Here is a 23,160-nt window from a genome sequence, read left to right as displayed (position 1 = left end):
GCTTCCAGGTGCCCACAAGTGGATCAAGCCTTCGGTCTTGCCTGCCGACCCATTCTTCCTCCAAGGACGCCTCCTGAAGAGCCATTGCTTTGCAACCTTGATCTCCTTTTGTCTTTCAGAGGACCATTGTGGCCAGTGTCTCTGTGCAGCCACAACCGTGGCAGGTGAGTGGAAGCCACTGCACTTGGAGGGAGGCCGCACATGTCATTGGGGTGGGTCATGAGGGAATATGGCTGAGAGCCCAGGATGTCTGGAGAGGGTGGACTTCCCCCTTGATTATCCACCCTTGAGCCATCCCACATGCAAGAGAAATGAAAGATGGGCTGGGTCCCTTACAAGGACTAGAAAATGCAGGGATGCTGCCATCACCCAGTTCAGCTGAGGGATCTTGCTACTTCATGGTGTTCCCCATGGCCCCATCCAGATGGTGGACATGGGCCCCTTGGGACCACTGGCGGCTGTCCCCCTCAGCCCTCGGTGTTTGCTGAAGCTCTGGCACTTGGCAAGGTGCCCCGGGCAGAACAGCCCAGAGTTTCTTTTGCATGTACCTGACTCCCAAGGAGTTTGGGCCCCCTCAGGAAAGCGGGGAGCTCCCCTACTCGATCCCTTGGGCTACCAAGACAGCAAGGGCCCACCGGGTCTAGAAGGGGAATCTCAAGACCCTGGGCACAACAGGCGATGGCCCTGGGGTTCTGGCCCTGACACTCTAGACTTAATGGAATTATCCAGGGGAAGAGGCTTAGCAGATGCAGGGAGAGCCCCCCCCCCCTTTGAGTGGCGGGCAGTGCACTACATGCCTTGGTTGCGTGCATGTGTTTGGCCCAGCATCCATTCCTCTACCCTGGGGACCCTGGGGGGCCATGGCTTCCCATGTTTTAAGGGCACCTGCCCTCAAGGGAGTCCCAGATGGCCAATCTGTGGGAAGGTGAGGCCTTGGCCCTCCCTACCAGGACAAGCTCCCTGCATGCCATGCCTCTCTCCCAAACCGTGCTGCCTCTCAGGTAGCTTGTGTGCCGGCCCTTCTGGGCAGCCTCAGCAAGGCTCGGCTCCCTCGGGGTCCATGCTCTCTGTTGTTTCAGGGTCCAGGTATGGGGATCTCGGCTCCTGTAGCCTGCCCCTTTCTTGCGGTTCCCACCATGTGACGGCTGGCCTGAAGCCTTGCCAGGCAGCGCCACGATTTTGGGACTGGCATCTCTTGGCCACAGGGGTAGGTGCCCCAGAGAATGGCTTTTTGACACCAGGCCTACCCTCTCTCCACAGGTCATGTACCCAGACAAGGATCCTGCCCTGAGGGCCAAATCTTCTTAGGCCCAGCCCTGGCAACAGGCCCAATGTCGTCTGCCCTGACACCCTCAAGGGTAATCCACTCTACAGTAACCTCCCCGGTAAGCGGATTCAGGGTACAAGATAGTGGCTGCCTGCGTTGCTACTGCCTTCCTTGGGTCAATGATGAGAACTCATATTGTCTTGAAGAGAGATGATGACCTATAAAAAGCATGCTCAATAGGATTACACTGAGGCCCGTTGGCAGGGTCCATCCCAAGTTCAGCATCCTGAGAATGATCAGGGCCCTGGGGGAGTGCTGCTGTTTGGGGCTCGAGGTGAATGATCCCTCGGGGGTCCCTGCTGTGGCTATGGTCTGACTGTGGGCCTCCAGTGCCCAAAGATGCTCAGGCTTTCAGCCTTGCCTGCTGACTTACTCCTCCTACCAGGACACCTCCAAGGGGAATCATTGCTTAGCAATCCTGGACTCATTGTGTTTCTGCGGTCTGTGGTGGCCAGGGTCTCCATGTGGCCTCAACCATGGCAGGCGATTGGAAGGCACTGAGCTTGGAGGGAGGCCGAGAAGCCATAGGGGTGGGCTTGGGAGACTGGTATCTGGGTAGCAACTGCATGGGCTTTGGGCTGGTAGCCCTGGATTTACGGAGACGGTGGACTTACATCTTGAAAGTCCACCATTAGGTCATCCTCCCTGCAGGGGGAGGGAAAGTTTGGCCATGTCCCTGACAAGGACAGGAAAGAGTGCAGGGACACTGCCATCAGCCCTTGTTCAGCTGAGGACTCATGCTGCTTCATGTTGTGACGCATTGGCCTGTCCAGATGGTGGACGTGGGCCCATTGGGCCACTGGCAGGTGTCCCTCTCGGCCCTGGGCTGTTCCTGAAGCCCTGGCCCTTGCCAAGATGACCCGGGTGGGCCAGCCCAGAGCTTCTGTTGCACGCACCCAACTCCCAAGGTGCTTGGGCCTCCTCGGACCAGGTGGGGAGATCTCCTTCCTGATCCCTTGGGCTGTCAAGACAGAAAGGGCCCACCAGGCCAAAGAGGGGAATCCTGAGTTCCTGGGTGCAACAGACGATAATGCTGGGTCTCATGCAGCGGCACTCTAGACCTGAGGTAGTGATCCCAGGAAGAGGCCCAGCAGGTACAGGGAGAAGGCCCCCCTGCAAGGGGGGCAGTGGGCAGCATGACCTGGTTGCATGCATGCAGTTATCCCGGTTATCCATTCCTCTGCCCTGGGGCCCCGGGGGGTTGTGGCTCTCCATGTCCTTGAGGGCACATGCCAGGCTTGGGGTGCAACAGATGGCCAATCCATGGGAGGGCGAGGGCCTGGACCTACCTACCAGGGCACGCACCCTTCACAACCAGCCCCATGCCCACAGCATGCTAGCTTTCAGGAAGCGTGTGTGCTGTGCCTTCTTCTGGGGGGCAGCATCAAAAAGGCTTGGCTCCTTCAGGGGCCATGCTCTCCGTTTTTGGGTGGCCCAGGTATGGGCATCTCTGCTCCTATAGCCTGCCCCTTCCTTGGAGTCACCCACTATGTGCTGGCTGGCCTAAAGCCTTGCCACGGGGCACCAGGCTTTCGGGACTGGCACTTCTTGGTTGCAGGGGCAGGTGCCACGCAGCAGGGCGTACTGACACCTGGCTTACCCCTCTCTCCCCAGATCATGTCCCCAGATGAAGATTCTGACCTGAGGGCCACGTCTTTTAAGCCCAGACCCTGCAAGAGGCACAAAGTCTTGTGACTCTGTTCCCCCCAGGGCATCCTGCTCTACAGTAAGCACCACAGAAAGCAGTTTCAGGGGACGGCATGACTGCCTATGTCATCAGTGCCTTGCTTGGGTCAATTATGAGAACTCATATAGTCTCGAAGAGAGATGATGACCTAAAAATCATGTTCAATAGGAGTATGCTGAGGCCCAATGGAGGGTACCATGATGGGGAAAAATGCCAAGGTTGCTTGGGGTCCTGGGAGAGCGCTGTAGTTTGGGGCTTGAGGCAACGGATCCCTCGAAGTTCCCCACTGTGGCTGTGACCTTTCTGTTGGCCTTCAAGTGCCCAAAGGGTCTCAGGCCTTCGACCTTCCCTGATGACCCATTCCCCCTCCCAAGACACCTCCTGGGGTGCCATTGCTTAGCACCTGGTTCTCCTTGTGCCTTTTAGTGGGCCACGGTAGCCAGGGTCTCTGCACAGCCTCAAACATAGCAGGTGAGTGGAAGCCACTGGGCTTGGAGGGAAGCTGCAGATGCCATTGGGGTGGGTTCTGTTGGCCCATGTCTGGATGACGGCTGCATGGACATCAGAATGGGAGCCCTGGATATCTGTAAAGGGTGGACTTCCCCCTTGAAAGTCCATCTTTGGACCATCTCATGTGTAGGGGAAGGAAAAGTTTGCACGGGTCCCTGACAAACTGGAAAGTGTAAGGGGGCCAATGTCAGCCCACGTTCAGCTGAGGGCTCCTGCTGCTACACGATGTGCCCCATGGGCCCATCCAGATGGTGGACGTGGGCCCCTTGAGCCACTGCCATCTGTCCACCTGGGCCCTGAGCTGTTCCTGAAGCACTGGCCCTTGGCAAGTTGCCACAGGCGGGAGAGCCCAGAGCTCCTGTAGCAATTTGCCCTACCTACCAGGGAACGCACACTTCATGTCCAGCCCCCACCCACAGGGTGTTACCTCTCCAGAAGCCTGTGTGCCAGGCCTTCTCCTGGGTGGCAGCAACAGCAAGGTTCGGCTCCCTTGGGGGCCACACTCTCCTTGGGTTCAGGGTCCAGGTATGGGCATCTCTGCTCCTTAAGCTGCCCCTTCTTTGTGGTCCCCCGATGTGTGCTGGCAATCCTCACAACTTGCCATGTGGCAAGTCTTTGCAGACTGGCAGCACTTGGCATGCAAGGAGCCCAATGTCTCTTGCCCCCATCCCCGATATTTTGACAGTTGGCCCACCCCTCCCTCCCCAGATGCCATCACCAGATGAAGATCCCACCCTGGAATCCAAGTCTTGCTAGGCCAAGCCCTGGCAAAAGGCCCAACATCTTGTGCCATCGCCCCCTTCCTAGGGCATCCTGTTCTACAGTAAACTCCCTGGGTAAGCCAGTTCAGGGGATAGGAGAGTGCCTGCCTGCATCACCATTGCCTTGCTTGGGTCAATGATGAGAACTCATATTGTCTTGAAGAGAGATGATGACCTAAAAATCATGCTCACTAGGATTACACTGAGGGCCAATGGAGGGGACCATCCCTGGTTCAGCATCCAGAAGATGCTCGCGGCCCTGGGGGAGAGCTGCTGTTTGAGGCTTATAGCAACTGTTCCCTCGAGGCTCCCTGCTGTGGCTGTGGTGTGACTGTTGGCCTCCAGGTGCCAAAGAGGTGCTCAGGCCTTCTGCCTTGCCTGCCAACTCATTCCCCCTCCCAGGATGCCTCCCAGGGAGACATTGCCTAACAACCCTGGTCCCTTGTGTCTTTCAGTGGGCTGTGGTGGCCAGGGTATCCATGTGGCCTCAACCATGGCAGATGAGTGGAAGCCACTGGGCTTGCAGGGAGGCCGCAAATGCCATTGGGGTTGGTTCAGGAGATGTGTCTGGGAGGCGGCCCCATGGCCATCGGGCCATGAGCCCTGGATGTCCGGAGAGGATGGACTTACCCCTTAAAGGTGCCCCCTTGGGCCATCCCACGTGCAGGGGTAGTGAAATGTTGGCTGGGTCCCTGACAAGGACCAGAAAGTACAGGGACGCCACCATCAGCCCAAGTTCAGCTGAGGGCTCTTGCTGCTTCATGGTGTGCCTCATTTCCCAACCAGATGGTGCTTTAGCCCCATGGGGCCACTGGTAGCTGTCCCTCTTGGCCCTGGGGTGTTCCTGAAGCCTCGGCCCTTGGCAAGGTGTCCCATGGAGGAGAACCCAGAGCTACTGTCGTGTGGGACCAACTCTCAAGGAGCTTGGTCTCCTTCAGGGCAGCTGGAGAGCACCCTCCTCAATCCCTTAGGCTGCTGAAGCAGGAAAGACTTACTGGCCTTGGAGGGGAATCTCGAGTCCCTGGGCACAAAGGCGATGGCCCTGTACCTATTGTCCTGGCACTCTAGACCTGAGGGAGTGTTCCAGAAGAGGCCCAGCAGGTGCAGGGAGAGAGGTATCTTGCACAGTGGGCAGTGGGAGGCATGCCTTGGTTGAGTGCATGCGGGTGGCCCGGCATCCATTCCTCTACCTTAAGGACCCTGGGGGCCGTGGTTCCCCGTGTCTTTGAGGGCACCTGCCCAGCTCCAGGTGCAACAGATGGCCAATCCGTGGGAGGGCAGGGGCTTGGCCCTACCTACCTGGGTACTCACCCTTCACACTGGTTCCAGCCCCCACAGCATGCTACCTCTCAGGAAGCCTGTGTGCTGGTCCTTTTTAGGGGGCAGTATCAACAAGAATCTTCTCCCTCAGAGGCCACACTCTCCATTGTTTCAGGTCCATGTATGGGAATCTCTGCTACTGTAGCCTGCCCTTTCCTTGTGATCCCCCCACCATCTGCCGGCTAGCCTCAAGCCTTGCCACTCACTGCCACAGTATCGGACTGTCAGCTCTTGGCTTCAGGGACAGTGTCCCAGTGCAGGACGTTTTGTCACCAGGCCTACCCATCTCTGCCCAGATCCTGTCCCAGATGATGATCCTGGTCTGAGGGTCAAGTCTTGCTACACCCTGCAACTGCAAGGAGCCCAATGTCTCTTGCCCCCATCCCTGCTCATCCAGGGCATCCTTCTCTAAGTAAGCACCCCATAAGCACGTTTAGGGGATGGGAGAGTGCCTGCCCGTGTCACCATTGCCTTGCCTGGGTCAATGATGAGAACTCATATTGTCCCAAAGATAGATGATGACCTAAGAATCATGCTTAATAGTATTATGCTGAGTTCCAGGGGAAGGGACCATTCCCAGGTCAGTATCCTCAGGATGCTCAGGGCCCTGGAAAGCACTGCAGCTTGGGGCGTGAGGCGACTGATCCCTCAAGGTTCCCCCCTTTGGCTGTGGCCTGACTATGGGCCTCTGGGAGCCCAAAGGGTTTAAGGCCTTCAGCCTTGCCTGGTGACTCATTCACCCTCCCAGGCTGCCTCCCAGGAACCCATTGCTTATCAACCCTCGTCTCTTTGTGTCTCTCAGCAGGCCATGCTGGCCAGGGTCTCAGCGCAGCCTCAACCATGTAGGTGAATGGAAGCCCCTATGTGTGGAAGGAGGCTGTAGATGCTTTCATGGTGGGTTCGGTAGGCCCATGTCTGGGAGGTGGCCACATGGGCGTCAGACTGGGAACCCTGGATGTCTGCAGATGGTGGACTTCTCCATTGAATGTCCACCATTGGACCATCCCACATGCAGGGGAAGCTAAATGTTGTCAGGGTCCCTGACAAGGACCAGAAAGTGCAGGGACACCATTGTCAGCCCACATTCAGCTGAGGGACCTTGCTGCTTCACGGTGTCCCCCATGGGACCATCCAGATGGTGGACGTGTCCCCCTTGCAGGCCATGGGAGACATGGCTGTCTCCCATGGCCCTGGGCTGTTCCTGAAGCTCTGGCCCTTGGTAAAGTGTACCAGGCTGGAGAGCTCAGTTCTCCTTTTGCGTACTTCAGCTCCCAAGGGGGCAGCTGGGGAGGTCCCCTCCCCAATCCCTTTAGCTGCTGAGACAGGAAGGGCCCACCAGTCCTAGGAGGGGAATCTCGAGTCCCTGGGTGCAACAGACGAGAGCCTGGACCTCTCATGGTGGTATTCTAGACCTGAGGTATTGATCATAGGGAAGAGGCCCAGCAGGTGCAGGAAGATGCCCCCCTTGTACAGAGGACAGGGGACGGCATGTCTTGGTTGCATGCATGCTTTGTTGGCCCAGCATCCATTCCTCTGGCCTGAGGGCCCTGGGGACGGTAGTTCCCCATGTCCTCAAGAGCACTTGACTTCCTCTGGGTAACACAGATGGCCAACGGTGGGAGAGCAAGGGCCTGCCCTACCTACCAGGGCACGCACTCTTCACGCCAGGCTGCATGCCCACCATGTTTTACATCTTAGGAAGTCTATGGGCCGGGCCTTCTCCTGGGGGCCAGCATCAGCAAGGTTTGGCTCCCTTGGGGGCCACATTCTCCTTTGTTTCGGGGTCCAGGTATGGGCATCTCTGCTCCTGTAGGCTACCCCTTCCTTGGGTTCCTCCGCAATGTGCCGGGCGGCCTCACGCCTTGCCACACATTGCCAGGATTCTGGGAGTGGCAGCTCTTGGCCACAGGGGCAGGTACCTCAGAGCAGGGCGTTTTGAGAGCTGGCCTACGCCTCTCTCCCCAGAGTGTGTCCCCAATTGAAGATCTTGCCCTGAGGGCTAAGTATTGCTAGGCCCAGCACCGGCAAGAGTCCCAAAGTCTCATGCCTCTGCACGCCCCCAGGGTAACCTGCTCTACAGTAGGTACCCCTGATGAGCAGTTTCAGGGAATGGAGAGCGCCCACTCGGGTCACCACTGCCTTCCTTGGGTCAATGATGAGAACGCATATTGTCTCAAAGAGAGATAATGACCTAAAAATCATGCTCAATAGGATTACGCTGAGGCCCAATGGAGGGGCTAACCCAGGATCAGCATTCCGATGATGCTAGGGGCCCAGGGGGACTGCTGCAGTTTGGGGCTTGAAGCGACCAATCCCTTGAAGCTCCCCACGTTTGTTGTGCCTTACTGTAGACCTCAAGGTGCCCACGAGGGAATCAAGCCTTCGGCCTTTGGCCTAGCCTGCCGACCCATTCCCCCTCCTAGGACTTGGGCTAGGCTTAGCAACCCTGGACTCCTTGTGTCTTTCACTGGGCCATGGTGGCCAGGGTCTCAGCATGTCCTCAAACATGGCAGGTGATTGGAAGCCACTGGCTTGGTGGGAGGTCTCAGACACCATCGGAGTGGTTTTGGGAGGCCGGGTCTGGGTGGCGCCTGCATGGGCATCGGGCTGGGAGCCCTGGATGTCAGGAGAGGGAGGACTTCCCCCTCGAAGGTCCGCCCTTGGATCATTCCACGTGCAGGGGAAGTGAAAGGTTGGCCGGGTCCCTGACAAGGACTGGAAAGTGCAGGGACAACGCCGTCAGCCCACTAACAGGTCAGGGCTCTTGCTGCTTCGTGGTGTGCCCCATGGGTCTGTCCAGATTGTGGACGTGGGACCCTTGGGGCCACTAATGGCTGTCCCTCTCAGCCCTGGGTTGGTCCTGAAGCCATAGCCATTGGCAAGATGTCCCGAGCGTGAGAGCCCAGAGCTCCTATTGCATGCACCTGACTCCCAAGGAACTTGGTCCCTCTTGTGGCATCAGGAGAGCTCCCCTCCCTGATCCCTTGGTCCACTGAGACTGTATAGGGCCTGCCTGTCCTTGGAGGGGAATCAAGAGTCCCTGGACGCAACAGGTGATGGCACTGGCCTCTCTCCAGGGCACTCTAGTCCTGAGGGGGTGATCCTAGGGAAGAGGCCCAGCAGGTGCAGGAAGAGGCCTCCCCTGCAAGGCGGACAGTGGGTGCTCCTCCTTGATTAGGAGCAAGCGTTTGGCCTGGCATTCATTCCTCTTCCCTGGAGGCCCTGGGGAAACACTTGCCCAATCCTGGTGCCACAGATGGCCAATCCATGGAATGGCGAGGGCTTGGCCCTAGATACCACAGCATGCACACTTCACGCCTGGACTGATGCCCACAGCATGCTACCTCTCAGGAAGCCTGTGTTCCGGACCTTCTCCTGGTGGCAGCATCCGCAACATTCGGCTCCCTCAGGGGCTACCCTCTCTGTTGTTTAGAGGTCCAGGTATGGGCATCTCTGCTCCTGTAGCCTTCCCCTCCTTGAGGTCCTCTGCCGTGTGCCGGCCTGCCTAACACCTTAACACGCGGAACCAGGCTTTCGGAACTGGCAGCTTTTGGCCGCTGGGTCAGTTGCCCAAGAGCAGGACATTTTGACACCTAGACTACCACTCTCTCCACAGATCCTGTCTCCAGACGAAGTTCCAGCCCTGAGATTCAAGTCTTGGTAGGTCAAGCCCTGGCAGGAATCCCAACACCTTGGGTCCCCACCCCCCACTGGGGCATCCCACTCTACAATAAGCACCTGGGGTAAGTATAGTCGGGGGCAGGAGAGCGCTCGCCATCATTGTCATTGCCTTCCTTGGGTCAATGATGAGAACTCATATTGTCTCGAAGAGAGAAGATGGCCTAAAAATCATGCTCAATAGGATTACACTGAGGACCAATGGAGGGACCATCTCAGAGTCAGCATCCTGAGGATGCTCAGGGCCCCAGGCAAGTGCTGCAGTTTGGGGCTTGAAGCGACTGATCCCTCAAGCCTCCCTGCTTTGGCTGTGGCCTGACTGTGGGCCTCCAGATGTCCAAGAGGTGCTCAGGCATTCGGTCTTGCTTGACAAATCATCCCCCCTCCCAGGACGCCTTCCAGGGAACCATTGCTTAGCAACCCTGGTTTCTTTGTGTCTTTCAGCAGGCCTTGGTGGCCAGGGTCTCAGTGTGGCCACAAACATCACAGGTGAGTGGAGCCACTGGACTTTGAGGGAGACCATATACACTGTCCAGAGTGGGTGCAGGAGGCCTGTGTCTGGGGGTGGCCACACGAGTATCAGGCTGAGAGGGTGGAAACCTTGATGGCCAGAGAGGGTGGATTTCCCCATTGAAGGTCCACCCTTGGGCCATCCCAGTTGCAGGGAAATCAAAAGACATGGACCAGAATGTGCAGGGACGCCACTGTCAGCCAACGATCAGCTGAGGGAGCTTGCTGCTTCATGGTGTGCCCCATGTGTCTATCCAGATGGTGGATATAGGCCCCTTGGAGCCACTGGTGGTTGTTCCCCTCAGACCTGGGGTGTTCATGAAGCCCTGGACCTTGGCAAGTTGTCCTGGACCAGAAAGCCCAGAGCTCCTTTCCCATGCACTTGACTCCCAAGGAGTTTGGGCCCCCTCGGGGCAATTGGGGAGTTCCCCTCTCTAATCCCTTAGGCCTTTGAGACCAGAAGGACCAACCTGGCCTAGGAGGGTAATCTTGAGTCCCTGGGCACAAAAGGTGATGTCCTTGGGCCTATCATCACAGCACTCTAGATCTGAGGGAGTGATCCTGGCGATGAGGCCCAGAAGGTGCAGTGAGAAGGCCCCTGTGCATGGCGGGAATGGGTGGCATGCCTGGTTGTGAGCATGCTGTTAGCACAGCATCCATTCCTCTGCCTTCGGGACCCGGAGGGCCGTGGGTCCCCATGTCCTCTAGGGCACCAGCCCAACTCCGGGTGTCAGAGATGGCCAATCCGTGGGACAGTGAGGGCCTGACTGTACATACCAGGGCACCCATCCTTCATGCCTGGCCCAGAGTCCACAGCATACTACCTCTCAGGAAGCCTGTGTCCCGGGCCATCTGGGAGGCAGCATCAGCAAAGCTTGGCTCTTACGAGGGCCATGCTCTCTGTTGTTTCGTGGTCAAGTTATGGGCATTTCTGCTCCTGTAGCTTGCCCCTTCCATGCGGTCCCCCACCGTATGCCAGCCAGCCTCACACCTTGCCACTCAATGCCAGGCTTTCTGGACAGGCAGCTCTTGGCTACAATGGCAGGTGCCGCGGAGCAGTGCATTTTGACACCTCGCCTACCCTTCTCTCCCCAGATCTTGTCCCCAGATGAAGATACTGCCCTGAAGCCCAAGTGTTGCTATGCCCAGGCACTGCAAAATGCCCAACTTCTTGTGCCCCCACCCCTCCCCCCCAGACATCCTGCTCTACAGTAAACACCCCTGCTAAGCAGGTTCGGGATTGGGAGAGTGCCCGCCTGCGTTGCCACTGCGCTTCTTGGGTCAATGATGAGAACTCATAATGTGTCGAAGAGAGATGAGGACCTAAAAATCATGCTCAGTAGGATTATGCTGAGGCCCAATGGAGGGGATCATGATGGGGTCAGCATCCCGAGGATGCTCGGGGCCTTGGGTGAGAGCTGCAGATTGGGGCTTGAGGCGACCATTCCCTCAAGGCTCCCCACTGTAGGTATGAACTGACTGTGGGCCTCCAGGTGCCCATGAGTGGATCAAGCCTTCGGCCTTGCCTGCTGACCCATTCGTCCTCCAAGGACCCCTCCAGAAAAGCCATTGCTTTGCAACCCCGATTTCCTTGTGTCTTTCTTGGGCCGTGGTGGCCAGTGTCTCAGCACGGCCACAACCATGGCAGGTGAGTGGAAGACACTGCACTTGGAGGGAGGCCGCACATGTCATTGGGGTGGGTCGTGAGGGAATATGGCTGGGATCCCTGGATGTCCATAGAGGGTGGACTTCCCCCTTGATGGTCTGCCCTTGGGGAATCCCACATACCGGGGAAACGAAAGATGGGCCTGGTCCCTTACAAGGACTAGAAAGTGCAGGGATGCTGCCGTCACCCACTTCAGCTGAGGGACCTTACTGCTTCATGGTGTTCCCCATAGACCCATCCAGATGGTGGACATGGGCCCCTTTGACCACTGGTGGCTGTCCCCCAAAGCCCTTGGCTTTTGCTGAAGCCTGGCACTTGGCAAGGTGCCCTGGGCAGAACAGCCCACAGTTCCTGTTGCATGCACCTGACTCCCAAGGAGCTTGGGTCCCCTCGGGGCAGCTGGGAGCTCCCCTCCCTGATCCCTTGGGCTGCTGAGACAGCAAGGGCCCACTGGGCCTAGGAAGGGAATCTCAAGTCCTGGGCACAATAGGCGATGGCCCTGGGGCTCTCGTCCTGACACTTTAGACATGATGGAGTTATCCAGGGGAAGAGGCTCAGCAGGTGCAAGGAGAGGCCCCCCACTTGCATGGTGGGCAGTGCACTACATGCCTTGGTTGTGTGCATGTGTTTTGCCTAGCATCCATTCTGCTACCCTGAAAACCGTGGGTCCATGGCTTCCTGTGTCTTCAAGGGCACCTGCCCTCGAGAGTGTCACAGATGGCCAATCTGTGGTAGGGTGAGTTCTTGGCCCTACTTACCAGGACAAGCTCCCTGCATGCCATGCCTCACTCCCACACCCTGCAACCTCTCAGGTAGCTTCTGTGCTGGCCTTCTCCTGGGAGGCAGCCTCAGCAAGGCTTGGCTCCCTGGGGGGGGGGGGGCATGCTCTCCATTGTTCTGGGGTCCTTGTATGGGCACCTCGGCTCCTGTAGCCTGCCCCTTTCTTGCGGTTCCCACCGGATGCTGGACAGCCTCACGCCTTGACATGTGGCACCAGGATTTAGGGACTGGCAGCTCCTGGCCGCAGGGTTAGGTGCCCCGGAGAATGGTGTTTTGACACCAGGCCTACCCTCTCTCCCCAGGTCATGTACCCAGATGAGGATCCTGCCCTGAGGGCCAAGTCTTCCTAGGCCCAGCCCTGGCAACAGGCCCAACGTCTCTTGCCCTGGTGCCCTCCAGGGTAATCTGTTCTACTGTAAGCTCCCCCAGTAAGCAGATTCAGGGGACAGGAGAGTGCCCACCTGCAATGCTACTGACTTGCTTGGGTCAATGAGGAGAGCTCATATTGTCTCGAAGAGAGGTGATGACCTAAAAATCATGCTCAATAGGATTACACCGAGGCCGATTGGCAAGGTCCATCCTGAGGTCAGCATCCCAAGGATGCTCAGGGCCCTAGGGGAGTGCTGCAGTTTGAGGCTTGAGGTGATTGATCCCTCAGGGTTCCCCGCTGTGGCTATGGACTGACTGTGGGCCTCCAGGTGCCCAAAGGTTCTCAAACTTTCGGCCTTGCTTGCTGACTCACTCCCCCTACCAGGACGCCTCCCAGGGAGCCATTGCTTAGCAATTCTAGACTCCTTGTGTCTTTCCATGGTGGTGAGGCTGTGGTGACCAGGGTCTCAGTTCAGCCTCAACCATGGCAGGTGATTGGAATCCATTGGGCTTGGAGGGAGGCCGAGACGCCATAGGGGTGGGTTTGGGAGGCTGGTATCTGGGTGGCAGCCACATGGGCTTCGGGCTGGTAGCCCTGGATATAAGGAGAGGGTGGACTTACCTCTTGAAGGTCTGCCCTTTGGCCATCCCACCTGCAAGGGAAGGGAAAGTTTGGCTGTGTCCCTGACAAGGACCAGAAAGTGCAGGGAAACCGCTGTCAGCCCACATTCAGGTGAGGGCTCGTGCTGATTCACATTGTGACACACTGGCATGTCCAGATGGTGGAATTGGGCCCCTTGGGCCACTGGCGGCTGTCCCGCTCGGCCATGGGCTGTTCCTGAAGCCCTGGCCATTGCCTAGGTGCTCCGGGTGGGACAGCCCAGAGCTTCTGTCACACGCACCTACTCCAAGGAGCTTGGGCCTCCTCGGACCAGCTGGGGAGCTCTCCTCTTTGATCCCTTGGGCTGTCAAGATATGAAGGGCCCACCAGGCCAAGGAGGGGAATCGAGTTCCTGGGTGCAACAGGCGATGGCCCTGGGCCTCTCACAGTGGCACTCTAGATCTGAGGTAGTGATTCTGGGAAGAGACCCAGCAGGTGCAGGGAGAGGGCCCCACTGCAACGGGGGAAGTGGGCGGCATGACCTTGTTACATGCATGTGGTTTGCCCAGTATCCATTCCTCTGCCTTGGGGACCCTGGGGGCCATGGCTCCCGATGTCTTTGAGGGCAACTGCCAGGCTCAGGGTGCGACAGATGGCCAAAACGTGGGAGGACGAGGACCTGGACCTACCTACCAGGGCACGCGTCCTTCACCACTGGCCCCATGCCCACAGTGTACTACCTCTCGGGAAGTGTGTGTGCCATGCCTTCTTCTGGGGGGCAGCATCAACAAGGCTTGGCTCCTTCAGGAGCCAAGCTCTCCGTTTTTTGGGGGTCCAGGTATGGGCATCTCTGCTCCTATAGCCTACCCCTTCCTTATGGTCACTTGCTGTGTGCTGGATGGCCTAAAGCCTTGCCACATGGCACCAGGCTTTTGGGACTGGCACTTCGTGGCTGCAGGGGTAGGTGCCACACAACAGGGCATTCTGACACTTGGCCTACCCCTCTCTTCCTAGATTGCGGCCCCAGAGGAAGATTCTGCCCTGAGGGCCAAGTCTTGCTAGGCCCAGCCCCTGCAAAAGGCTCAAAGTCTTATGACTTGGTCACTCACCGGGGCATCCCGCTCTACAATAAGCACCCCAGAAAGCAGGTTCGGGGGACGTCATAGTGTCTGCCTGAGTCATCACTGCCTTGCTTGGGTCAATGATGAGAACTCATATTGTCTTGAAGAGAGATGATGACTTTAAAATCATGCTCACTAGGATTACGCTGAGGCCCAGTAGAGGGGACCATGCCAGGGTAAACAAATCAAGGTTGCCTGGGTTTTGAGGAATGCTGTATTTTGGGGCTTGAGGCAACGGATCCCTTGAAGTTACCCACTGTGGTGGCCTTACTGTGGACCTCCATGTGCCCAAAGGGCCTCAGGCCTTCGACCTTCCCTGCTGACTCATTCCCCCTCCCAGGACACCTCCCGTGGAGCCATTGTTTAGCACCTAGTTCTCCTTGTGTCATTCAGTGGGGCATGGTGTCCAGGGTCTCCCCATGGCCTCAAACATGGCAGGTGAGAGGAAGCCACCAGGCTTGGAGGGAAGTGGCAGATGCCATTGGGGTGGGTACTCTTGGCCCATGTCTGGGTGGGGGCTGCATGGACATCGAACTGGGAGCCCTAGATATCTGTAAAGGGTGGACTTCCCCCTTGAAAGTCCACCCTTGGACCATCTCATGTGCAGGGGAAGGAAAAGTTTGCATGGGTCCCTGACAAACTGGAAAGTGTTAGGGTGCCAGTGTCAGCCCACGTTCAACTGAGGGCTCCTGCTGCTTAATGATGTGCCCCATGGGCCCATCCAGATGGTGGACGTGGGCCCCTGAGCCACTGGTGTCTGTCCGCCTTGGCCCTGAGCTGTTCCTGAAGGGCTGGCCCTTGACAATTTGCCCTAGGAAGGAGAGCCAAGAGCTCCTGTCACATGCACTCGACTCCCAAGGAGCTTGGGCCCACTTGGGGCCGCTGGGTAGCTCCTCTCCTGATTCCTTGGGCTGTGGAGTCAGAAAGAGCCCACCAGGCTGAGGAGGGGAATCTCGAATCCCTAGGTGCAACAGGCGATGGCCCTGGGCCTATGGTCACAGCACTCTAGACCGACCTGAGGGAGTGATCCCAGATGGAGGCCAAGCAGTTGCAGGGACAGGGTCCCCCTGCATGACTGAAAGTGCTTGGTTGTGTGGACGTGATTACCCTGACATCCGTTCCTCTGGCTTTGTGCCCTGGGGGCCATGGATCCCGTGTCCTTGAGGGCATCTGCCCAACTCCAGGTGCCACAGATGGCCAATCTGTGGGAGGGCGAAGGCCTGGTCCTACTTACTAGGGCTCACACCCTTCACGCCCAGCCCCCTGCCCACATTGTGCTACCTCTCAGGAAGCCTGTGTGCTGGGCCTTCTGGGCAGCAGCATGAGCAAGGCACAGCTCCCTTGGGGGCCACACTCTCCATTGTTCTGTGTTCCAGGTATGGGCATCTCTGCTCCTGTAGCCTGCCCCTTTCTTGTGGTCCCCCAATGTGTGCTGACAAACCTCACAACTTGCCATGCAGCACCAGGCTTTCCAGACTGGCAGCTCTTGGCCACAGGGACTGGTGTGCCCGTGCAGGACATTTTGACAGCTGGCCTACCCCTCTCCCCAGATGCCATCCCCAGATGAATATCCCACCCTGAGATCCAAGTCTTGCTAGGCCAAGCCCTGGCAAGAGGCCCAACATCTCGTGTCATTGCCCCCTTCCCAGGGCATCCCATTCTACAGGAAACACCCCAGGTAAGTCAGTTCGGGGGACAGGAGAGCACCCGCTTGCTTCGCCATTGCGTTGCTTGGGTCAAAGATGAGAACTCAGATTATCTTGAAGAGAGATGATGACCTAAAAATCATGCTCACTAGGATTACACTGAGGCCCAATGGTGAGGACCATCCGTGGGTCAGTATCCAGAAGATGCTCGTGGCCCTGGCAGAGAGCTGCTGTTTGGGGCTTATAGTGAACCTTCCTTCAAGGCTCCCTGCTGTGGCTGTGGTGTGACTGTTGGCCTCCAGGTGCCAAAGAGGTGCTCAGGCCTTCTGCCTTGCCTGCCGACTCATTCCCCTTCCCAGGACGCCTCCCAGGGAGCCATTGCTTAACAACCCTGGTCCCCTTGTGCCTTTCAGTGGGCCATGGTGGCCAGGGTCTCCATGTGGCCTCACCACGGCAGGTGAGTGGAAGCCACTGGGCTTGCAGGGAGGCCACAGATGCCATCAGGTTTGGTTTGGGAGGCCTGTGTCTAGGAGGCAGCCCTATGGCCATCGGGCCGGGAGCCCTGGATGTCCGGAGAGGGTGAACTTATCCCTTAAATGTCCCCCCTTCGGCCATCCCATGTGCAGGGGAAGTGAAAATTTGGCTGGGTCCCTGACAATGACCAGAAAGTGCAGGGACACCACCATCAGCACATGTTCAGCTGAGGGCTCTTGCTGCTTCATGGTGTGCCCCATTTCCCATCCAGATGGTGGACATTGACCCCTTGGGGCCACTGGTGTCTGTCCCCAGTGGCCCTGGGGTGTTCCTGAAGCCTCGGCCCTGGGAAAGTGCCCCGGGCAGGAGAGCCCAGAGCTCCTGTCACATGCAACCGACTCTCAAGGAGCTTGGTCTCCTTCAGGGCAGCTAGGGAGCATTGTCCTTGGTCCCTTAGGCTGCTGAAGCAGGAAGGACTTACCGAGTATGGAGGGGAATCTTGAGTCCCTGAGCACAATAGGCAATGGCCCCATGCCTATTGTCATGGCACCCTAGACCTGAGGGAGTGATCCAGAAGAGGCCCAGCAGGTACAGGGAGAGGGGTCTCTTGCACAGCGGGCAGTGGGCAGCATGCCTTGGTTGCGTGCATGTGGGTGGCCCAGCATCCATTCCTCTGCCTTAAGGACCCTGGGGGCCATGGCTTCCATGTCCTTGAGGGCACCTGCCCAGCTCCAGGTGCAACAGATGGCCAATCCGTGGGAGGGCAGGGGCCTGGTCCTACCTACCAGGGTACTCACCCTTCACACTGGTTCCAGCCCCCACAGCATGCTGTGGGAGGGCCTTCTCTCAGGAAGCCTGTGTGCTGAGCCTTCTTGGGGTCAACATCAGCAAGAATCTGTTCCCTCAGGGGCCACACTCTCCATTGTTTCGGGGTCCATGTATGGGCATCTCTGCTACTGTAGCTTGCCCTTTCCTTGTGGTCCCACACCATGTGCTGGCCAGCCTCAAGCCTTGCAATGCACTGCCATGGTTTCAGACTGTCAGCCCTTAGCCACAGGGACAGCGCCCGGTGCAGTACATTTTGACACCTGGCCTACCCCTCTCTCCCCAGATCCCGTCCCAGATGAAGATCCTGGTCTGAGGGTCAAGTCTTGCTAGGCCTTACTCCTGCAAGGAGCCCAACATCTCTTGCCCCCATCCCCATTCATCCAGGTTTTCCCGGTAAGCAGGTTCAGGGGATGGGAGAGCACCTGCCCGCGTCACCACTGCCTTGCTTGGGTCAATGATGAGAACTCATACTGTCCTGAAGAGAGATGATGACCTAAAAATCATGCTTAATAGGATTATGCTGAGTCCTAGAGGAGGGGATCATTCCCAGATCAGCATCCCCAGGATGCTCAGGGCCCAGAGGAGGGCTGAAGCTTGGGGCTTGAACTAACCAATCCCTCGAGCCTCCCCGCTGTGACTGTGGGCCTCTAGGGGCCCAAAGGTGTTAAGGCCTTCAGCCTTGCCTGACAACTCATTCACCCTCCCAGGACACCTCCCGGAGAGCCATTACTTGTCAACCCTGGTCTCTTTGTGTCTCTCAGTGGGTCATGCTGTCCAGCGTCTCAGCATGTCCTCAACTATAACAGGTGAGTGGAAGCCCCTGTGTGTGGAGGGAGGTTGCAGATGCTTTCATGGTGGGTTATGGAAGCCCATTTTTGGGAGGCAGCTGCATTGGAATCAGGCCAGGAGCCCTGGATGTCCGGAGAGGGTGGACCTCTCCTTCGAAGGTCCGCCCTTGGGCCCTCCCACGTGCAGGGGAAGTTAAATGTTGTCAGGGTCCCTGACAACTGGGAAGTGCAGGGACATTGCCGTCAGTCCACATTCAGCTGAGGGACCTCGCTGCTTCAAGGTGTGCCCCATGGGACCATCCAGGTGGTGGACGTGGGCCCTTTTGGGCCACTGGTGGCTGTCCCCAATGGCCCTGGGCTGTTCTTGAAGTCCTCACCCTTGATAAGTTGTCCCGGGCTGGAGAACTCAGAGCTCCTTTTGCATACATCGACTCCCAAGGGGCTTGGACCCCCTTGGGGCAGCTGTGGAGTTCCCATCCCCGATCCCTTTGGCTGCTCAGACTGGAAGGGCCCACCAGGCCTAGGAGGGGAATCTCAAGTCCCTGGGTGCAACAGCCAATAGCCCTGGGCCTATCATGGCGGCACTTTAGACCTAAGGGATTGATCTGAGGGAAGAGGCCCAACAGGTGCAGGGAGATGCCCCCCTTGTACAGCAAGCAGAGGGTGGCATGCCTTGTTTGCAGGCACATCTTGTTTGCCCAGCATCCATTTCTCTGCCTTGAGGGGCCTGGGGGCAGTGGCTCCCCGTGTCCTCAAGAAACACCTGCCCAACTCCAGGTGCCACATATGGCTAATGGTGGGAGGGCAAGGGCCTGGCCCTACCTATCAGGGCATGCACACTGCACACTGGGCTGCATGCCCACCATGTGCTACCTCTCAGGAAGCCTATTTGCCGAGCCTTCTCCTGGGGGCCAGCATCACCAAGGCTTGGCTTCCTTGGGGACCATGTTCTCCATAGTTTCCAGGTCCAGGTATGGGCATCTCTGCTCCTGCAGCTACCCTTTCCTTGTGTTCCTCCGCCGTGTGCCAGGCAGTCTCATGTCTTGCCACATGTCACTGGGATTCCAGGTGTGGCCCCTCTTGGATGCAGGGGCAGGTACCTTGGAGCAGGACATTTTGAGAGCTGGCCTACTCCTCTCTCCCAAGATTGCATCCCCAGTTGAAGATCCCACCCTGAGGGCCAAGTCTTGCTAGGCCCAGCACTGGCAAGAGGCCCAATGTTTCATGCCCCCGCACTCCTGCAGGGCATCCTGCTCTACAGTAGGCACCCCTGCTGAGCAGTTTGGGGGACGGAAAGTGCCTGCTCGGGTCGCCACTGCCTTCCTCGGGTTACGCAGCACCAGGCTTTCAGAAATGGCAGCTTTGGGCCACTGGGGCAGGTGCCCCACAGCAGGACATTTTGACACCTAGACTACCACTCTCTCCACAGATTCTGCCCCAGACCAAGTTCCCGCCCTGAGATTCAAGTCTTCCTAGGCCGAGCCCCAGCAGGAATCCCAACGTCTTGGGTCCCCAACCCCCACCGGGCATCCCACTCTACAGTAAGCACCCCGGGTAAGCAGGTTCGGGGGGCAGGAGAGGGCTTGCCGGCATCACCATTGCCTTGCTTGGGTCAATGATGAGAACTCATATTGTCTCGAAGAGAGATGATGACCTAAAAATCATGCTCAATAGGATTACGCTGAGGCCCAATGGAGGGACCATCTCGGAGTCAGCATCCTGAGGATGCTCAGGGCCCTGGGGGAGTGCTGCAGTTTGGGGCTTGAAGCAACCGATCCCTCAAGCCTCCCTGCTTTGGCTGTGGCCTGACTGTGGGTCTCCAGGTGCCCAAGAGGTGCTCGGGCCTTTGGCCTTGCCTGCTGACCCAACCCCCCTCCCAGAACACCTTCCGGGGTGCCATTGCTTAGCAACCCTGGTCTCTTTGTGTCTTTCAGTGTGCCTTGGTGCCCAGGGTCTCAGTGTGGCCACACACATCGCAGGTGAGTGGAGCCACTGGGCTTCGAGGGAGGCCATAGACGCCAACTGGAGTGGGTTCCGGTGGCCTGTATCTGGGTGGCAACCACATGGGGGTCAGGTTGGGAAACCTGGATGGCCGGAGCGGGTGGATTTCCCCATCGAAGGTCCACCCTTGGGCCATCCCATGTGCAGGGGAATTGAAAGTTTGGCCAGGTCCCTGACATGGACCAGAAAGTACAGGCACGCTGCTATCAGCCAACAATCAGCTGAGGGATCTCGCCCATGTGCCCATCCAGATGGTGGATAAAAGACCCTTGGGGCCCCTGGCAGCTGTCTCCTCAGACCTGGAGTGTTCATGAAGCCCTGGACCTTGGCAAGTTGCCCTGGGCCAGAGAGCTCAGAGCTCCTGTTGCATGCACCTGACTCCCAATGAGCTTGGGCCCCCTCAGGGCAACTGAGGAGTTCCCCTCTCCAATCCCTTGGGCCGCTGAGACAGGAAGGGCCAACCTGGCCTGGGAGGGTAATCTTGAGTCCCTGGGCACAACAGGTGATGTCCTTGGGCCTATCATCACAGCACTCTAGATCTGAGGGAGTGATCCTGGCGATGAGGCCCAGCAGGTGCAGGGAGAGGGACCCCATGCATGGCAGGAATGGGTGGCATGCCTGGTTGCGAGCATGCTGTTAGCACAGCATCCATTCCTCTGCCCTAGGGACCTGGAGGGCCGTGGGTCCCCATGTTCTCGAGGGTCCCAGCCCAACTCCTGGTGTCAGAGATGGCCAATCTGTGGGAGGGTGAGGGCCTGACTTTACATACCAGGGCACCCACCCTTCACACCTGGCCCAGAGTCCACAGCATGCTACCTCTCAGGAAGACTGTGTGCTGGCCCATCTGGGGGGCAGCATCAGCAAGGCTTGGCTCTCATGGGGGCCACACTCTCCATTGTTTCAGGGTCCAGGTATGGGCATCTCGGCTCCTGTAGCCTGCCCCTTTCTTGCAGTTCCCACTGTATGCCAGACAGCCTCATGCCTTGCCATGAGGCACCAGGAAATTGGAACTGGCAGCTCTTGGCCGCAGGGGTAGGTGCCCCGGAGAATGACGTTTTGACACCAGGTCTACCCTTTCTCTCCAAATCACGTACCCAGATGAAGATCCTGCCCTGAGGGCCAAATCTGCCTAGGCCCAGCCTTAGTAACTGGCCCAACGTCTCCTGCCCTGGCACCCTCCATGGTAATCCACTCTCTAGTAAGCTCCCATGGAAAGCAGATTCGGGGGACAAGAGAGTGCCCGCCTGTGTTGTTACTGCCTTCCTTGGGTCATGATGAGAACTCATATTGTTTCAAAGAGAGATGATGACCTAAAAATCATGCTCAATAGGATTACACTGAGGCCCAATGGCAGGGTCCATCCCGAGGTCAGCATCCCAAGGATGCTCAGGGCCCTGCGGGAGTGCTGCAATTTGGGCCTTGAGGTGACCGATCCCTCGGGGTTCCTTGATGTGGCTATGGTCTGACTGTGGGCCTCCAGGCACCCAGAGGTGCTGAGGCCTTCGGCCTTGCCTGCCGACTCATTCCCCCTACTAGGTTGCCTCCCAGGGAGTCATTGCTTAGCAATTTTGGACTCCTTGTGTCTTTCCGTGGGCTGTGTTGGCCAGGGTCTCAGTTCGGCCTCAACCATGGTAGGTGTTTGGAAGCCATTGGGCCTGGAGGGGGCTGAGATGTCATAGGGGTGGTTTTGGGAGGCTGGTATCTGGGCGGCGGCCTCATGGTCTTTGGTCTGGTAGCCCTGGATATAAGGAGAAGGTAGACTTTCCTCTTGAAGGTCCGCCTTTGGGCCATCCCACCTAAAGGGAAGAGAAAGTTTGGCCATGTCCCTGACAAGGACCAGAAAGTGCATGGACACCACCGTCAGCCCACATTCAGCTGAGGGCTCGTGCTGCTTCACGTTATGACACATTGGCCTGTCCAGATGGTGGACCTGGGCCTGTTGTGCCACTGGCAGCTGTCACCCTTGGACCTAGGCTGTTCCTGAAGCCCCGGCCATTGCCAAGGTGTCCCAGATGGGACAGCCCAGAACTTGTCACATGCACCTACTCCAAGGAGCTTGAGCCTCTTCAGAACAGCTGGGGAGCTCTCCTCCCAGATCCCTTGGGATGTCAAGACAGAAAGGACCCACCAGGCCAAGGAGGGGAATCAAGTTCCTGGGTGCAACAGGCGATGGCCCTGGGTCTCTCACAGTGGCACTCTAGACCTGAGGTAGTGATTCCGGGAAGAGGCCCAGCAGGTGCAGGGAGAGGGCCCCCCCTGCAAGGGGGGCAGTGGGCAGCATGACCTGGGTGCATGCATGCGGTTTGCCTGGTACCTATTCCTTTGCCTGGGGGCCTGGGGGCCATGGCTCCCCATGTCTTTGAGGGCACCTGCCAGGCTCAGGGTGTGACAGATGGCCAATCCGTGGCAGGGCGATGGCCTGGACCTAACTACCAGGGCACACACTCTTCACAACTGGCCCCACATCCACAGTGTGCTACTTCTCAGGAAGCATGTGTGCTGTGACCTCTTCTGGGGGGCAGCATCAACAAGGCTCGGCTCCTTCAGGGGCCATGCTCTCCATTTTTTGGGGGTCCAGGTATGGGCACCTCTGCTCCTATAGCCTGCCCCTTCCTTGGAGTCACCCACAATGTGCCAGCCGGCCTAAAGCCTTGCCACAGGGCACCAGGGCTTCGAGACTGGCACTTCATGGCTGCAGGGGCAGGTGCCACACAGTAGGGTGTTCTGACACCTGGCCTACCCTTCTCTCCCCAGATCGTGACCCCAGACAAAGATTCTACCCTGAGGACCAAGTCTGGCTAGACCCAGCCCCTGCAAGAGGCCCAAAGTCTTGTGAATCCATCCACCCACCCCCTGGGGAATCCTGCTGTACAGTGAGCTCCCCTGGTAAGTGGATTCTAGGGATGGTATATCACCCACCTGCATCTTTACTGCCTTGCTTGGATCAATGATGAGAACTCATATTGTCTCAAAGAGAGATGATGACATAAAAATCATGCTCAATAGGATTACACTGAGGCCCAATGGAGGGGACCATGCTGGGGTCAACATCCCAGGGTTGCCTGGGGTCCTGGGGGAGCGCTGTAGTTTGGG

The 23,160-nt window shown here is 57.9% G+C and overlaps 14 non-coding genes across 14 annotated transcripts; all 14 read left to right on the top strand.

Annotated features, from left to right (window-relative positions):
• The first annotated feature begins 1,440 nt into the window (after positions 1–1,440).
• LOC113910682 lies at positions 1,441–1,523 on the top strand. Its single transcript, XR_003516184.1, has one exon. It is a non-coding gene; the product is annotated as a small nucleolar RNA SNORD115 (small nucleolar RNA).
• A 1,594-nt stretch (positions 1,524–3,117) lies between these two features.
• On the top strand, positions 3,118–3,198 carry LOC113910691. Its single transcript, XR_003516192.1, has one exon. It is a non-coding gene; the product is annotated as a small nucleolar RNA SNORD115 (small nucleolar RNA).
• Positions 3,199–4,415: 1,217 nt separating this feature from the next.
• On the top strand, positions 4,416–4,496 carry LOC113910683. The gene has a single exon (XR_003516185.1). It is a non-coding gene; the product is annotated as a small nucleolar RNA SNORD115 (small nucleolar RNA).
• Positions 4,497–6,083: 1,587 nt separating this feature from the next.
• Positions 6,084–6,164, top strand: LOC113910699. Its single transcript, XR_003516201.1, has one exon. It is a non-coding gene; the product is annotated as a small nucleolar RNA SNORD115 (small nucleolar RNA).
• Positions 6,165–7,751: 1,587 nt separating this feature from the next.
• LOC113910677 lies at positions 7,752–7,832 on the top strand. Its single transcript, XR_003516178.1, has one exon. It is a non-coding gene; the product is annotated as a small nucleolar RNA SNORD115 (small nucleolar RNA).
• Positions 7,833–9,402: 1,570 nt separating this feature from the next.
• Positions 9,403–9,483, top strand: LOC113910695. Its single transcript, XR_003516197.1, has one exon. It is a non-coding gene; the product is annotated as a small nucleolar RNA SNORD115 (small nucleolar RNA).
• A 1,588-nt stretch (positions 9,484–11,071) lies between these two features.
• On the top strand, positions 11,072–11,152 carry LOC113910687. Its single transcript, XR_003516187.1, has one exon. It is a non-coding gene; the product is annotated as a small nucleolar RNA SNORD115 (small nucleolar RNA).
• Positions 11,153–12,722: 1,570 nt separating this feature from the next.
• LOC113910696 lies at positions 12,723–12,803 on the top strand. The gene has a single exon (XR_003516198.1). It is a non-coding gene; the product is annotated as a small nucleolar RNA SNORD115 (small nucleolar RNA).
• A 1,601-nt stretch (positions 12,804–14,404) lies between these two features.
• LOC113910672 lies at positions 14,405–14,485 on the top strand. Its single transcript, XR_003516174.1, has one exon. It is a non-coding gene; the product is annotated as a small nucleolar RNA SNORD115 (small nucleolar RNA).
• A 1,578-nt stretch (positions 14,486–16,063) lies between these two features.
• On the top strand, positions 16,064–16,144 carry LOC113910690. Its single transcript, XR_003516191.1, has one exon. It is a non-coding gene; the product is annotated as a small nucleolar RNA SNORD115 (small nucleolar RNA).
• A 1,582-nt stretch (positions 16,145–17,726) lies between these two features.
• Positions 17,727–17,807, top strand: LOC113910689. The gene has a single exon (XR_003516189.1). It is a non-coding gene; the product is annotated as a small nucleolar RNA SNORD115 (small nucleolar RNA).
• A 1,868-nt stretch (positions 17,808–19,675) lies between these two features.
• Positions 19,676–19,756, top strand: LOC113910665. The gene has a single exon (XR_003516167.1). It is a non-coding gene; the product is annotated as a small nucleolar RNA SNORD115 (small nucleolar RNA).
• A 1,577-nt stretch (positions 19,757–21,333) lies between these two features.
• LOC113910688 lies at positions 21,334–21,413 on the top strand. The gene has a single exon (XR_003516188.1). It is a non-coding gene; the product is annotated as a small nucleolar RNA SNORD115 (small nucleolar RNA).
• A 1,595-nt stretch (positions 21,414–23,008) lies between these two features.
• Positions 23,009–23,089, top strand: LOC113910681. The gene has a single exon (XR_003516183.1). It is a non-coding gene; the product is annotated as a small nucleolar RNA SNORD115 (small nucleolar RNA).
• The last annotated feature ends 71 nt before the right edge of the window (positions 23,090–23,160 follow it).

Source organism: Zalophus californianus, chromosome 6 (genome assembly GCF_009762305.2).
Source record: "Zalophus californianus isolate mZalCal1 chromosome 6, mZalCal1.pri.v2, whole genome shotgun sequence".
Taxonomy (NCBI): Eukaryota; Metazoa; Chordata; class Mammalia; order Carnivora; family Otariidae; genus Zalophus; species Zalophus californianus.
The sequence above is the reverse complement of the archived record's forward strand: the minus strand, read 5'-3'. Positions and strand labels throughout refer to the sequence as shown.